Below are 18,246 nucleotides of genomic sequence, written 5' to 3' on the forward strand. Positions count from 1 at the left end.
CAGAATTTCCCGCGAAATTCGCAAAACGGTGAAAAATTCACGAAACGGCGCCGGCATCTAGTTTTTTACCAGTGAATTTTCGCTGCTGTTTCACAAATTTATTTGCCGGCGGCGAATCGCGCAAATTGCCGCAAATTCGTGCCTGGTGAATAAATTCGCCAATCACTATAAGTAACCCCCTTAGACTAAAACAATGTTTACAGTATTTACAGTTACATGTTCTATGAGTCTACATTGTTGTTACCAGGTCCATATTCATCTCTCTGTGGCTAATTGGAAGGCTCCTGCTCCCAGGCTTTTCCCTCGTCCGTCCTCGGCCTCTTTTATCCTGGTTTGTGACACTTAATTTGGCCCACAGCTCACTTCCCAATGGATAAGAGGCTAAGCTAAAGCCCCCAATTTGCCCACATCCCGATGAGTGAGTTTTTTTGCATACAAAATCAGTTTTATAGCTCTTGTAGAAACCAACTACTATTCCAAGGAAACCCTTTTTGTGTCAGGGTGTGACTTGGAATGTAAGCTCCTCGGAAGACAACGTATAACACAAGAATATGCCCAAGGCCACAAATAAATTCCTATGTAACGTAACATAATGGCAAACCCAAAAGGCTATTTCCTACAAGCTGCATAAACCTATATTGGTGACAAAACAATCCTATTGGTTTTAAATAAATTTTTAGCAGACTTAACATATGATGATCCAAATTACATCTGGAAAACCCCAGTCCCAAGCACTCAGGATGATAGATTCTATACCTGCATTATATATATATATATTATATATATACTGTATAAATTATATATACATAGAAAAAATATATATATAATCCTTGTGCCTGGTCAAACCGAATCGGAATCCTTATTTGTATATGTAAATTGGGGGCACGTAGGGAAATCACGTGACTTTTTGCCACTTTTTCCTTTCATGCCCCTAATTTGCATATGCAAATTAGGATTTGGATTCGGTTCGGTATTTGGCCGAATCTTTCACCGAGGATTCGGGGATTTGGCCGAATCCCAAATAGTGGATTCGGTGCATCCCTAAAACATACATCACACTGGTGTTTTCTTTTTCGGCAAAGTGCATTGACTCAGCATCAGTATCATATTTTGGATATTCCAGTCTGTTTATTTGTCTTCTGGAATATCCACAATCTGATTCCAACATGTTACATAAACAAAGACATGAAAAAAAATGGATGGTCTGTATAATTCTAGCACCTCCTGAAGGCTTTAAATGCTCCCCGTTATTTGCTTTCCAAGCACTTTTCCCTACAAACAGACGTCAGTAAATATACACTCGCTACTGCTTCCAGTTGTAACACAAATAACACTTTCTAATCCCTTCGTGCCACCCGCACTTAAAGCAAAGCACAATGCTCTGTTTTCAAGAGCTGCGTCTATAAATACCACTCTTACTTTTCGGAAGCATTTAGCTCAAACAACAGTTGTTTCCCATTGAATATGTCTCACCGTGTGAACTTTGGCCAAAGTGTAGGTTTGTAGAAACTTAAAAAGGAACCGTGAGTCATGGGGAATCTGGTGAAACAGATGCCTATGTTTTTGGAACCTTTTCAGTTTGTTAGTTAATGTTGCAGTAGCATTTAACCCCCTTGTAGACACAGGAAAGAATTTATATGGATAGAATATATATATATACAACAAATACTGTTAGGCAATGGTGCCCAACCAGTAGCTCATGAGCAACATGTTGTTCTCCAACCCCTTGGATGTTGCTCCCAGTGGCCTCAAAGCAGGTGCTTATTTTTTGATTTTTTTGTCAGGCCCAAAGGCTCAGTTTGAAGTAACGGACCAAGGAGGAAGGTTGCAGGTTTCCAAACACAGTTCGCAGTACAAGATGGGGTCAAGAGAAAGAGTAGTCAGCCAGGCAGAAGATCAGTTCGGGCAGCAAGTAGTCGTAAACGGGAACAGGCAGAGGTCGATAACAAGAATTCAAAACACAATAATAGCACCCAGGAATACAATGAAGTAGAACCTATTCACGGGCAAAGGCAGTGAGTCACAAATGCCCTTTTAAACTAATCTTTGGCGCCAAAACGTGTGCAGTGACATCATGCGTCACGTGCTGACGCTGAGCGTTCATCACTGACGCAAATTCGCTGCATCCAGATGAGGCGCCATTGTTGATTTCCCACGTGGCCCGCCCTGGGCGCCGCCATTTTGGACTGAACGCCGGCGGGGATAGGCGCGCTGGATCGCGCTCCTTACATTTTTGGCTTGGAGACAAGTTTTGGTTGTATAAAAACAAAGTGCCAAACAGTCTCCTGTCGCTGCCAGTCCACAGACGGGTGACCAAATAGCCAATCACAGTCAAACGGCCGACTTCATAATTCAGATCAAAGACATTTTCTCTCAGATGAATTTGTAATAAAGGAAATGTATTTTTGAATTGGATAACACAGACTTTCATATAAAAGTTAATTGTATTTAAATATTACTGTGTTGAGAGACATTATTTTACTTCCTAGTAAAGGCAGAAATGGTTGAAACTATTTGATCATGAACTATGTTTATGGTGTAAAATTCCCTATACACGACATGCCCTTCTCCATACCCTCCAATGTGGTTATTTACACATTACGGCTCATCAAGTGCTTCCTTTAACTTAGTTTTGTGAGCAGAGATTATACAGAAAGGTTCAAAAGCATCAACACAAACCAACAGGAGTTTCCTTGTGATGGAGGAAAAAAACTTCTTTATTTTACCTTTCTAAATTGCTCCCACTGTGCATTGCCTGGTTTAGGTTACAGATCTTTCATGAAAAATGCTTTAAAGGGAAACATTCATTATAATAATACATTGCATTACTTTAATGTATTTCTTAGAAAAATACCTAATCCTTCAGTGCTTGCCAGATTGTAATATATTTGGTTGGTAAGAGCACATGTATTATTTATACAGAACTCGCAGTCATCTTGACCAGACATCAGTGGAGGTAAGGCAGGGGCAGATGGGTAAAAGTAATGGCGCTGGAAAACAGCTAAGTTAATATACTAACAGGGGATTGAACACTGCTCATTGCTAAGAGATAGCGAAGATTTATTAAATACATTAGATTGTTACATAGTTAATTTAGGTTTAAAATAAGTCCATCAAGTTCAACCCCTCCAAATAAACCCCAATGTGTGTGTATGTGTGTATATCAATATATATCAATATATATATATATATATATATATATAACAAACAGGGGAAAGTTGTGCTCACCATTAGTTTTTAAAATCATTAGGCAGGGGTGCAATGAGGGTGTGACCACAAAATACATATAGACACATACAAGATTCCTCTGCACTCAACCCATTATCAATATGTCAAAGTCATCCCATATCTGGCCAGTCCTATGCTCAATTTTCATCTGATTCAGATGAAAATTGAGCGTAGGACTGGCCAGATATGGGATGAGTGTGACGTAGTTGTTCAGCTTAAATATATTGTAATATATGGACAAACAATCCCTGTTTTGTTTAAAGGGTAAGGCATTTTTCAGTAGCAGTAGCACAAAATGTCTCTGTCTTAAATATATTGATAATGGGTTGAGTGCAGAGGAATCTTGTATTTGTCTATATATATATATATATATATATATATATATATATATATATATATATATATATATATATATATATATATATATATATATAAAGCCCAGTGCAAAGGAATGGAAAATTGGGGAAGAGATTGGGTTGGGGGTTCTGTGAAGGATAGGGAGGATCACACATCATATGTTCAATATGGTACCAGTATTAAATGTATGTTTGCAAATGCATAATAGAAGAAAAACCGGCACTCAGAGCTCAATGCATGCGGGCAATGCAACGTTTCGGGGGCGGGCCCCTTGGTCTGACGAAGGGGCCCGCCCGCCCCCGAAACGTTACATTGTAATAAACACGCAGGGCTTTGCCCGCATGCATTGAGCTCTGAGTGCCGGTTTTTCTTCTATTACGCCTACTACAATTAGGGTTGCCGATCCCTTGTAACTGTGCACCGGGCCAGCTTGTGCTTGAGAGGCCAGGGTGTGCTGGTGGGTTCTGGAATTTGGACTGTTTGCAAATGCAGCCAGTGTTGGACTGGGACACCAGAGGCCCACGCAAAATCCGTAGACCAGGGGCCCACCAAAAAAACTTTCACTCTCAGCGCTATTCTTCTCACTCAACCTCTATTTGTCTATTCTGTTTTATTTACATACTATAATCTATTATCCCATCTATTTAGCCTCTTTGTTCTCATAGAAATAGGGAATGGCCATGAAATAGGCCAAATATTTAGCAGCATGAGGGGCCACTGATACCTGGGCCCACCGGGAGTTTTCCTGGTATCCCTGTGGGACAGTCCAACACTGAATGCAACAAGTCTGACTGGTAAAATGGGAGAGCTGGAGGTGCTGGAGGGAAAATATGATGTGATTGGCTGAAACATGGCTGAATGAGTCACATGACTGGGCAGTTAATATCAGTGGCTGTTTCGGAGGCAATAGAAAAGGAGGAGGGGAATGTCTGTTTGTTAGACTGGATTTAAATCTAATATAAAGGAGGAGGTTATGTTACAAAATGAGGGGGCAGAAGGCTTATGGGTGGAGTTCTTCACCAATTGTAAAGAGTCCAGCAAATTAATTGTAGGGGTCACTATAGACCCCCTAATGTAAGTGACGAGGAGGAGGCGAAGCTCCTGATGCAAATAGAAAAGGCTGCTAGTTTGGGTAAAGTAATGATAATGGGGGATTTTAATTAGCCAGATATTGACTGGAGCAACAGTACTGACAGATCAGTTAATGGGAACAAGTTTATAAACTGTTACATGACAATTTTATGGCACAGGTTGTTGAGGAACCAACCAGAAAAAATGCTATTCTGGATCTAGTGATCTCTAATGAGCCAGAACTTATAGAAAATGTGCAAGTCATTGAACCCCTGGGTAATAGTGACCATAATGTTATATCATTTAATGTCTGGTGCAAAAAACAAATATATACTGGGGTAACAAACCATAAATTCTAGAAAAGCTCATTTTAGTGCCTTGAGGGCTGCCCTACAGAGCATTGATTGGGGCATTAAGTTTTCAGCTAAAAACACAGAACAGAAATGGTTAACATTTAAAATGATATTAAATCGTTACTGTTCTCAATTTATTCCCTTAAGCCTTAAGGAGTAAAAGTAGAAGCTCTAAGAATCATCCTGTGTGGCTTAATACAGTAGTAAAGAAGTTAATAGGAAAGAAGAGAAAGGCATTTAATAACTACAAGTCTGTGGGGACAGAAGCTGCATTTAAAGGGGTTGTTCAACTTTGAGATAACTTTTAGTATGATGTAGAGAGTGAAATTTTGAGACAATTTGCAATTGGTTTTCATTTTTTATTATTGAAGGTTTTTGAGTTATTTAGCTTTTTATTCAGCAGCTCTTTAATTTGCATCTTAACCAAAGTACCCTAGCAACCACACATTGATTTTAATAAGAGACTGGAATATGAATAGGAGAGGCCTGAATAGAAGGATCAGTAATAAAAAGTAACAATAACATTACATTTGTAGCCTCAGTTAAGCCCATTTGAAATCTGCACAGAAGAAAAAGGCAAATAACTATAAAACTATAAAAAAAATAAATAATGAAAACCAATTGAAAGGTTGCTTAGAATTGGCCGTTCTATAACATAATAAAAGTTACCTTAAAGGTATACCTTAATGAATATAAACACTATAATAAATGTTGTAAAACAGCAATCCGGAAGGCAAAGAAAGGAAATGGGGAGTGCATTGCAGCTGAGGCTAAGTCTAACCCCAAAAAAAGTTTTTTAAGTATATGAAAATTGGGTTTTCGGGTGAAAAATCCGAAAAATTTGTATGATTCATATTTTTCAAGATTTCTTCGGGTTTTCCCTGCAAAAGATTTTTTGGTAAAAGTGTATTAAGCAAAAAGGGCGAAAAAAACCTGTGCGGATTTGGAGTTATTTACAGAAAAAACTTATTTGATAAATAACCCCCTAATAGTTTAATACTTCCATTCCATTTACTAGTCAGTTTGCAAGCCTCTGCATTTTTTCCAGCTAATTAATATTCTTCTTAAGGATGGGGAGGGAGAACTGTATTTGCTTTAGTAGCCACTGAGTGACACTCGTTAGAGTTACACAGTTTATCTACAACCCCCCTAAATATTTTTCTGTTAAGGACACCCCCAAAACACCACTATTTCGTGTGTAACAAGCATTTATGTTATTTTTACAAAATTGCATAACCTTGAATTTAGCAACATTGAACCTCATTTACCAATTAGCTGCCCAGATCTCTAATTTAGTTAAATCTCTCTGCAAAGTGACAGCATTTGTCATGGATCGTATAGTATTTTGCAATTAGTATCATCACCAAAGAAACAGTACTTGCAATGCCAACTTTAAGGTCATAAATTCTGTAAATGTAAAAGCAAAGGACCAAGGACAGATCTTCGCAATGCTCCACTTTGTCCAGATTGATTTTCCACCAATCTAGCCTTCAGCCAGTTCTCAATCCAAGTACTAATATTATGCTCCATGTCAAGTTAACTTCTTTGTGGTACTGTATAAAATGTGCAAGTAGATCACATCCACTGCCAAACCACTGGTTAGTTTTCTGCTCACTTCCTTCTAGAAGGCAATGATATTTTTCTGGTAAGACCTATTATGCCTAAAGACGTGCTGGTCCAAACTTCTAATATTGAGATTTACAATGTATTTAATTTACCCCTTATTAACCCTCCAAAAACTATATAGGCCTATAGCTTTGAATCTCTACAACATGCCAGACCGCAAGGAATCCTGGAAAATGAATTACAGGTATGGGAACTGTTATCCAAAATGCTCAGGACCGGGGTTTTTCTAAATTAAGTTAGTTTGGATCTCCATAACATAAAACGACCAAAAAATCATTTAAAAATTAAACCCAATAGGAAAGTTTTCCCACCAATAATGATTCATTATATCTTAGCAGGGATTGAGTACAATGTACTATTGTATTAATGCAGAGAAAATGGAAATCATTCTAAAATAATTTGAATTTGACCTATGCAACTATGTAATGGATCCTATACCTGTAAAAAGGTTTGGCAATCATAGAGCTAAGCTCTTTTAGTATCCTGGGATATACTGTATACCATTGGGTCCTCAACCCTTGCTGAATTTCCAATGTTTAGTCTAATTTGAATTTCATCCTGAGTCATCTATCTATCAGCAATTATATTATTACAATGAAATATATTAAAAAGGAAACTTACATTAACTTGTTCTCCAGTTGTGTATTCAGATGAAAAATAATTAAGATGATACTCTGATACTGATGGTCCTGTCACTTTTTGCTTCCTTTACTTTAAAAATATATTTAAAAAAAAATTATTTAGGATTTATTTAAAAGATATAGAATTGATAATTAGATTATGGATTATCAATTTAGTTGGAATAAAAAAAATATAGGTTTTTTTCAAGGTTTTGGGTAAAAACACAGATAAAGATTATGTCACATTTTAAATAAAACATTTTCCTAAATTCATTTTCATGTTATATATTCTAATATAAGCTGCAAATGAAGGGCCCTCCTGGCAGTCCCCGGGGCCCTTCTCCCGACCTCCAAGTCCCTGTCCGGTTACCCGAATAGTAGCATTGCACACATCCATGAACGTGTCGCACGACGTAGCACAGTTCATTATTTTATGGGGCAGTCAGAGCCTGGGTAGTAGGTTTGGGCCCACCAGACCAGTCCGACACTGGCTTCAAAAGCAAAGACTAATTCTAAATATAATATATAAAAACATGAGTGCTGAGCATGTGGCTCTCCTAAAAAATATCTTGGTAACAAGGACTGCTTAAAGCAGTTGCACTGACAAATACATTAGAAGGAAGAAAACACAGGGTTACTGGTAGAACAAAGATTCAAGGAACTGATCTTGGATGCAGGATGGGATTTTTTCCTATCTGAGGCAAATTGGAGAGGCTTTAGATGGCTCAATTAACAGTTAGATGTGCTTCATTAAGGTAAAAAGTTTGAACTTAAATGTTTGTTTTTTTCAAACTAAATTACTACTTGAGTGTGTAAATGACACACTCAAGTAGTAATTATCACAATTAACACATTATCACATTTGTTCACTAGGGCCACTCTGAGCCAATTGACCTCCCCGTATGTTCTTTGGTGTGAGGAGGAAATCCCAGAGGAAACACACCTAACACAAAAAGTTGCAGACAGTGCCCTCATTAGTATTAACGACTACTTAATTGCTATGAACTGCACCATAGTCCCCCATTGCTTTTCACCCTTGTTTGCTAAAGAACTGATTGTAAGGGCCCAAAAGGCTCAGTTAGGAGTGCGGACCTAGGAGGAGGCAGTTCGTTAGACCGGGGTTTGAGGTAACTGGAAGGTTAGGCAAGAGAATGGTCAAAGTGTAGTCAATAGTTCAATCCAGGCAGAGAAGGGTCAATACGTTTAAACAGGCAGAAGTCGGTACACAAAAATCAATAAGACAATACTATAATCCTAGTGAAACCTATACTTGGCCAATGTTGCAGTGTCCAAGCTCCTTTAAATAGGGCAATCTTGGCGCCAAAAGTTTGGACGCAATGACGTCATGGCGCTGACGCTGGTGTCCCGATGCTGGCGTCCCGATGCTGGCGCACGTTCTGATGCCGGCGTCCATTCTGACGCCGGTGACCAATCGGCGGGCGAGAAGACGCTGATGTCACAGCGCTGCGACCAGCAGGATCCACATGGAGAGGCAGGGCACCGCCATCTTGGACGCCATCAGAAGCAAGGTGAGTATTGGTTTCCATTACACTGATATAGGTCTATTGAGCCCCAAACCCAATAAAACTATAAACAGTAACAGCCGTTTGTTCCACTTTCTTGCTTAACCTCACATGTTTACTAGTGGAGGTTAGGATCATAAGACATAACATCTGATATAATGCACACACACTATTTCAGTCTGGAAATAACTGCTTCTAGTCACAGTGAAATGCCTATGACTGAGCCTCTGGGGCTTTTGTTTTGTGTCTCTGCCCCCAGGGGGCTCAGTACTACAAATACCTTTGTTATTTGCTGCTATTTCTCAGTAGCTCTCACCAACTTTACTTGTGGGAACCTGCTTAGGAACATGTCTAATCATGTATTTGTCATAGTGCACTGCCCAAATAGTGGCTTCCTCCAATGTTCCTTTTGTGTCAAAGGATAAAGTATCACTTGCTCTAAGTTTCAAGGAAATATTCAAAGATTCTTTATATACTTTACAAGTCGGATCTTTATTTATACCAGTGTAGCACCACAACTGAATACAGTTATTATCATGACTAGTGGGAATTCTGTGTGACATGTATTTATATGTCAGGGTTAGTGATGGGCGAATTTATTTGCCAGGTGCGGAAATATTTGGAAAAAAACGGACGCCGGCGTCGAAAAAACGGACGCCGGCGTCAAAAACGAGATGCCGTTTCGCATCACTAGGTATTAATTAATGGCAGAATTCTAGTCTGTACTACCTGTACTGTTCCTCAGTGAGCTCTTCTTAATCCACAGATAACAGGCACTCTCCTGTGGCAGATCAGAAAAGAGACAGATAAAACTAGTGATGGGCAAATTTGCGCCTTTTCGCTTCGCCGAAAAATTCGCAAAACGGCGCCGGTGTCAAAAACGAGACGCCGGTGCCGTTTTGCAAATTTTTCACCGTTTCGCAAACCGTTTTTTCGACGCCATGAACCGTTTTTCCGACGTCGGCGCCCATTTTTTGATGCAAATTTTCGCGGGCGTTTCGCGAATTTATTCGCTGGCGGCGAATCGCGCATATTCGACGCGAATTCGCGCCTGGCGAATAATTTCGCCCATCACTAGATAAAACACACACATATATATTTGGTACATCCGGCAGTCTGTGTTATCAGATGTCTCTTCTTTGACAGGTGGATTAAAGTGTAGGTTTCAGGGTGTTATTAACACAAGGTGAGATTTTAATTGTGTAGCCGGTGCTCAATTAGACAAGATTCAATTCTCAGGCTCTCTCTGATGCACAGATGTCTGAAGAATGGATAAAACGTCTCAACATTAGGTTCACAGCACATGATAAATGCAGCATCATTATTTTGCCATCCCATTGAGTGCTTTTTCCTTCCCCCCCTCGCATCAAAATATTCAGAAGGCTTGCGACAATAAATAGTACGTCAAATGCATATTTTAGTAAGTCACAAACAGAAATAGTCCTGTGATTGGGAAATGAAAAAAGTCAGGCTGCTATCAATAAGGCTGGATTATTTTAATGACACGGAATCAAAAGATAAATTATATTTGGGTGATATAATGAATCTTTTATTTATTTATTTATTTATTTATTTGTTGCTTTTAGAAGCCACAGATTTCTTTCATTTGAGAAAGGGTCCTGTTTCCTATGTTTATTTTTGTCTGCGGGATTATACAATTATAGGCATAGATAATATGCTGCGTGTCTATATAAATAAATGATGATGATGATGATGATGATGGTGTGTAGTGATCAACGTACCGTATTGTGGAAATAAGTCTTTACAAAGTTCCCGTATCTAATTTCCAGGTCTCTTGTGGAAGGATCCAATTGATAGAACGGCCTGAGTCTCATCCAGCTTGTTAGCTCCCAAATTAATAGATATATATATTGTTAATAATCAGCCTCTGGAGAGGAACCTCGTGAATGAAAACTCAAAGGAGAAGCTGCGGCAATTAAAATCAACAAGCAAATTGCTGCCTTTCAGGGAAGAGAACAGAAGCCGACATTGTTAAATGAGACAGTGAGAGACGTAGGTGATCTGGAGACATGTTGGGATTTGTTGGGTTTATTATGCAAGCTGGAAGGGGTCATAAACTTGTTTTTTTTCTTTGCACTGTATTCTTGAGTTGGCGTTTTACAAAAGATTTATAAAAAAAAACTAATGTCTATCCTTTCCCTGACATCTAATTGGACAAAATGCTGATGTCCCTAACCAAAAAGCTTAAATAATGTCCCTCTAATGGTCTGGAAACTCATCTAGATCCGGTGTAATTGCATAAATGAACCAACATATATTAAGAGACAAAACAACTCGCTTCCTTAGGTGGCTCTGTGGGTACCACTTCATAAGTCTGATTCTGATCTGGAAACCTGTTATCCAGAAAACTTCAAATTATAGAAAGGTTGTCTCCATTTTATCCAAATAATCCATATTTTTTTAAACTGATTTCCTTTTTCTGTGTAATAATAAAACAGTCGCTTGTACTTGATCCCAACTAAGATATAATTAATCCTTATTGGAAGCAAAACCAGCCTATTGGCTTTATTTCATGTTTATATGATTTTCTAGTAGACAAAGTATACAGATTCAATTTGCATAAAGATTAGTGATGGGCGAATTTATTCGCCAGGCGCGAATTCGCGGCGAATTTGCGCGATTCGCCGCCAGCGAATAAATTCGCGAAACGCCCGCGAAAATTCGCGGGAAAAATTCGCCGGCGTCAAAAAACAGACGCTGGCATCAAAAACGGGCGCCGGCGCCGAATTTTTCGCAGTTTCACGAATTTCACGCGAAATTCGCGAATTTTTCGGCGAAGCGAAACGCCACAAATTCGCCCATCACTAATAAAGATCCATTATCCAGAAAGCCCCAGGTCCCACGCCTTTTGGATAACAGGTGCCCTACTTGTACTATCCTCATAGGAGTAATGTGTTCTCCCCATGTCTGCCTAGGTTTTCTCCGGGTAGTAGTGCTTTACTCTCACACTACAAAAACTACAGGCAGTTTAATTGGCTCCTGCGACCTTAGATTGTAAACTCCACTGGGATAGGGGCTGATGTGAATGATGTATAATCTCTTGAAAAGCTGGCGGGTAAATGCTTGCAGTGGGGGAGGAGGTTGCAAGCGGGCGGTAGGCCCTTGATATGGCTATTGCCATTGGGCTCAGATAGCCCACTCCAATGTTGTTTCGGGGATAATGGTTGAAGTTATACCCTGGCAAATCTTGTGGCTCATGAATTAAACACTAGCCTTCTGGCAAAGGAAACCAATGAAGCTAACAATCACAGCAAACCAGCACCTAGCTAATTAATCTTTTAATAAATGGAGGCTTATTTTTTCAATTAAATGTAATATTTGGGATTCATCTGTGTTTCCCAGAAATGGAAAAAAACCTTCTGACTCCAAAATGGCAATTGGACCGGACCAATTATAAGAGTAAATTTTATACTTACCGTAATTTTCTTTTCCTGGAACGTACTCATGGCAGTGGGTCACTTGTATGTATCCCTGCCCCCGCAGGATTGGACAGAAAACTAATTAGCATAGCAATTAAAAGCTCCCTCCTCCCCCTTCACCTTCAGTTCTAGGTTTTCCCAAAGTCAATAAGGGAGGGATATTGACCCACTGCCATGAGTACGTTCCAGGAAAAGAAAATTACGGTAAGTATAAAATTTACTCTTTTCCTGTTCACTAACTCATGGCAGTGGGTCACTTGTATGATATGCCATAGCAATAAAGGGAGGGCAAATGCTGAAAATATATTTATTAAAGAAAAGAAACTGTTTGCAACACAGAACGACCAAAATTAGCTTCTGTAGCTGACATCACATCCAACTGGTAATGTCTAATAAATGTTTGCATTGACGACCAAACTGCTGCTCTGCAGACCTCTTCAGAACTCACTGAAGACTGGAACGCCCATGACGTTGCAACTGCTCTGGTGGAGTGAGCTTTGATTAATGCTGGCTCTGGCATCTTTAGGGCCTTATAGGCCTCTTTGATACAGGAGGTAATGTATCTTGCCAAAGTAGACTTAGAGGCAGGAGCACCTCTTTTAGGGCCATCTGGGATCAGGAATAATGAATCTGACTTCCTGAAGTCTTCGACTCTTTGAATATATATCGACAACGCTCTGGCTACATCGAGCCTGTGCAATCTTTCTTCTAATTCATTAGATGGATCCTTGTAGAAGACTGGTAACACAATCTCTTGATTACAATGAAAAGAAGAAGATACCTTTGGCACAAATTTTGAATTAGTTCTCAAGACTATCCTGTCTTGATGAAAAATAAGGCATTCCTTTGCCACTGATAGCGCATGCAATTCGCTCACTTTTCTGGCCGACGTTATGGCGACCAGAAAAACTACTTTAAGAGTTACATTCTTGATTGGTACCAACTGTAATGGCTCAAAAGGGTCATCCATTAAAGCTTGCAACACAGCAGACAGGTCCCATGGAGGTACTCTCGATCTTATTGGAGGATTTATATGGTTTGCCGCCTGAATGAATCTTACTATGATCTGTTCTGCAGCCAATGATTTATTCCACAAAGCTGATAAGGCTGAAATCTGAGATTTTAGCGTATTTGTGGCCAAACCCTTATCTAAACCTGATTGAAGAAATTCTACTACATGAACTGTAGAATATATAGACGGGTCAATCTTTCTTTGCTTACACCAGTCTCTGTATATGCTCCAAACTCTGTAATATTTGCTAGAAGTTGAAGCCTTTCTGGACTGTAGTAAAGTATCCACTACTGCTTCAGATAGTCCTGATTCCTCTAACTTCCTCCTTTCAGTAGCCATGCCGTCAATCTTAGACTGTGAAGATTTGGATGCCAGATTGGACCCTGAGACAACAACTGAGGAATTAGTGGTAATTTCCAAGGGTAGTCTATCGCCATGTTCTGAAGCTGGGCAAACCAAGGCCTCCTGGGCCACCATGGAGCTATTAGAATTACTCGAGCATAATCTTGTTGTATGCGCATCACCATGGCAACGCGTCCTGTATAGCTTGCGCCTTCTCCAATAGCTATGGCGCTCGGCAGAAAATGATTTCCAATACTGCCATAGCCCCTGGTCGCACCTGACAACAGGAGGGGCCCCTGGGCAGCGGTTAGAATCAGCGCTAGTCCCAGGGCTTCAACCAAGGAGAGAGAGCTTGAGACCTGGTTGGAACAATCTATGGGGTGAGCCTGAATCCTTGACGCGGGACAGAAAAAAGAACTGAAGGTGAAGGGGGAGGAGGGAGCTTTTAATTGCTATGCTAATTAGTTTTCTGTCCAATCCTGCGGGGGCAGGGATACATACAAGTGACCCACTGCCATGAGTTAGTGAACAGGAAAAATATGATCAATGTCGGACTGGCCCACCAGGATACCAGGAAAACTCCCGGTGGGCCCAGGTGTCAGTGGCCTCTAACCATTTGGCCTATTTCATGGTCATTCCCTACTTTTTTATGGGAACAAAGAGGCTTAATAATGGAATACTAGAGTATAGTATGTAGAGAAAAGACCAGGAGAATAAAGAGGTTGAGTGAGAAGAGGAGGAATAGTAGTTTGGAAATTGGGCCCCTGGCATCCCAGTCTGACACTGAATATGATGCTAAAGTATTAAAGTGCAAATAAACCCTTCACTAAGTCGTACAAGAAGTTGACCCAAAATACAATTACAGAAGCAAGAGAATACACCACTGTGATTTCCGAAAAAAATGAAGGAAAATGTGGTTGAGCAACTTTGATTAGATCCCCTTTAATATCCCTAGTCTTGTATATTTTTACTGGCTTAAACGAATCCAATGTACCTGCCAGTAGAGCCGTGTCAGGGAAAGAATTCCAGAACTTCACAGTTTTTGTTGTAGGTTTCACATTTTAAAAGGCCAGAAATGGCAAAAAAACAATACGTCTTGTATTTATTTGAATATCATGTACTGATATTCACCACTTAAAAAAATGTGTTTGTTTCTTAAGTTCTAAAATAGTTTAAATAAATAAGCAATTTTTTAGCAAAGGGGGCTGCCAATGAGGTAAAAATAGGACTATAGTGCCACATTTATAGACAAGCTGTTTAGTTAGAAACAAATCTAATTCATGGCTCTCTACATCTATAGGATGATAAGCTTTCTCATATACAGTATATAAGGACTATTTTATTGTGGACCGATAGACAGATTCATTAAAGGGTAAATCAAGCCCCCAGTCAATGGGAGAGGTCCCTATCCTATTTGAAAGTTTCTGTGGTCCGTGCTGGTATTAGCCCGAAGGTTTTTCAGGGCAAAAATCCAAAAAATCTGGAAAAAGTCTGAAAAATCTTATGATTCGGGAAAAACCTCACAAAAAAATGTTATCAAGTTTTCCCCTGATCTGATTATATTATGCTTTTTTTTTATAATACATAATAAATAAGGTCAAATTCTAGTTTAGCCTGACTTTTTTATTTTAAAAAATCAGAAAAATTCGGATTTTGATAAATAACTCCCCTACTCTTGCACCCTGCTTATTCTTTGTTTAGCTCCTATGTCATAGCAGGTATTCTTTTTGTGACAGCATTTTATTCTTGGAAGTTGCCATGTAGGCATTGTATCTAGGAATCTTTAGCTAAAAATCCAAATTGTTACTACTGGGGCAGTGAGGGACTCCCCAAAAAATGAGAAGGCAAATACCTTCCATTTCCCAATTAGTGTGTGAGTAAATAGGTAGGGAATATAGATCAAGGCCCTTAATGGAGAAATTTGCTGAAGGCTAAGCATAATGCTCGTTTTTGTCAATTACTACTCCAAGCAGGTGAAGATATTATTATTATTATTATGGTCCCACATTTAAGTAAAGTTAAACTTCTTATGGGTTCTGTAATTCCAGAACATATGTTTCTCAATTTCAGATCATTGATTACTATAGTTTGATGAAATGTGCATTATTAACTCTAAAGGGTAAAAAATAATTAGTTAGAAAATGTTGTTTTGTCTCTTCCCTTTCGGTTCTATTTGGAGTCCTTGTGATAGTAACCTGTAAGCCCTGGCTAGCCTCAACATGTACTTGTCCTGTGACTTCTATCAGTTTAGAGATAGATGATCTTTTGAGCTGCCGACTTATTATCACCTTCTCCCACACAATTAGATCACAGGAGAAAGTGTTCAACAGGTCAGCTGTGACCATGAATTTAATCCTGGCTCCAACCACTTCAATAAGCTGGAAACTCACTCACTACTTTCTTCAGTCCATATTTCTGAGCAAACCCCCCGTTCAAACATTATTTTACAGGTTCATAAATGAGAAGTGAAGAAGCCATCAAAGAGTCTAGTTTAATTATAAAGCTGGGAAACTAAAATCAACTAAATGCAAAATATGCCAGAGCAGGCACACCAAAAAGTTGTCAAGGACAAAATGGCAAGTGACAATGAAAGAAGTACTTGACCCCTATATAAACCATATACAGTTTATTGAAAAGGAGGCATTACCCGATGATTATGTCTTTGAGAGGCAGGAGGCTTTACAAGCCTGTTGAACTAATAATAATGGTATTCATGGATAAAGTAAAGGCCAGGTGTATATGACAGAAGCATGGAGTGCAGAGGTTGGGACTAGTTTGTCTGCACTGAGATTCATAATAGGCCTTTGCATTTGAAGAACTCAAAGCAGCCTCACACAACCCCAGTAGAAAGCTTCAGTTTATGGTACATTACAGCAACCTCGTTTGTCCATTTCCAGCTTGCCAGTATTAAACTGTAAAATCAAGACTGTTATACTTTATGTTGGTTATTCAAGTTGATAGAAGACTCCATACTGTAACAAACAGTGTTTTTGAGGAATATGATGTAAGGAACTCCCTGGTTTCAGACATTGCTCCTCCTGATTGAGCCACAAGAGGTGCGTTAAGTTTGGCCTGATTCTAAGAGGACTTGCTGCTTTGCTGCCTCCAGGTCAGTCTTTCCTAGTGCACACCCTTGATTAGATTATGAATTATGAATTAGAGCACTACTTAAGCCTGTTTCCCCAACCCCCCTTTGCTGGATTATTAGCTAAAACTGCTGACTCCAAGCCTCATGATTCCTGTCTTGTTTCTGAAACCTGTTACCCAGAATTCTTATTTTGTTCCTGATATCCAGTTTTTCCTGCTCCTGACAATATCCCGCTAATCCTTGTTTCATTCCTGTTCCCTTGTACCCAGGGTCGGAACTAGGGGTAGGCAGAGTAGGCACGTGCCTAGGGCGCAAAGCTGGGGGGCGGCCAGGCACTTACCTCCTCTGTCGTCTACCCCAAGTCCGGTTCCCGACTGTCTGGTTGTTATCGCTTCTTTTTCGATTCTGCGCATGCGCGAAAACTCCATTTCGCGCATGCGCACGCGAGCGCAGATTCGCGCATGCACACGTGAGCGCAGGTTAACGCATGCGCACGCGAGTGCAGATTTGCGCATGCGCAGATTCACACAGGTGCCGCTACTGCCCGGCTTGCCTAGGGCACCTGGACAGCATGGCTCGCCTCTGCTTGTGCCCCTTCTTGATCTGTTTATGACTTCCCGGAATTGACCTTGGCCTGTTATTGGACATTACATGAACTCTGCCTGTCTTGATCTTTTTGCCAGAATCTGATTCTGTTTGTCTGCCGCCTGCCCTTCAATTTCAGCTTGTTTTTTTCTGCCTACTTCTGGATTTGTATTTTTTTTTTTGCTGTATATATTTTTCTGCCTAAGGCTGCATATATTTTTGTTCAATAAATACGCTACTCCGCACCCTGGCTCCTATCTGCAAATCATAACAGCCATCCCTAACATATGATGGGGGATTCTTTTTCACAGAAGATGGTAGGCTCATTTACCTACGGATCTAAAGTTTGCAAAGTGCAATTTTGTGCAAAATCTCAATGTTTTTTACCTACAATGCAGTGTTTTCCCCATAATTGCACCATTACTGCAGCTTTGAGGGGGGCTATGCACCAGATGCATTTATAGCCAATTCTTCACAATGTCTGCAATTCTGCATTCACTTTGATGTGAGCCCACATGTTGTCGCTTCCATGGATCATCATCAACATTTCATGCATGACTGGTTCTATAAGCGCATGGAGTCGTTTGATGCAGGTCACTGTGAGAAACCTGGAGATATTTCCACCCTGGATCTGACTCTTTTGCATATAGAGCTTTAGTGCACAAGGGACACACTTTTAGTACAATTACACCAGAATCTCAGATCTCATTTATCTACAGTATATACAGTATATCTTCAATCCCTAGACAGGGGATATATATATATAGTAACAGTGACACTTCGGAAATGACAAAAAACTGTTGTAAAGGGGATACTTGTATTGGCTAGATGATAACTAGAGAAAGCCTTCAGAACACTCCGGCTCCTGCTAAATGCTGTATAAACGCACACACGCATGGTATAATTACATTGGCATTTGCAAGGAGCACATCGGAGGAAAGTACCAAGTGTAAACCTTCTACAAGTCAGGAAAAAAATTCACACGTTTGTCCCTATACTGA

The sequence above is a fragment of the Xenopus laevis genome, chromosome 8S (genome assembly GCF_017654675.1).
Source record: "Xenopus laevis strain J_2021 chromosome 8S, Xenopus_laevis_v10.1, whole genome shotgun sequence".
Taxonomy (NCBI): domain Eukaryota; kingdom Metazoa; phylum Chordata; class Amphibia; order Anura; family Pipidae; genus Xenopus; species Xenopus laevis.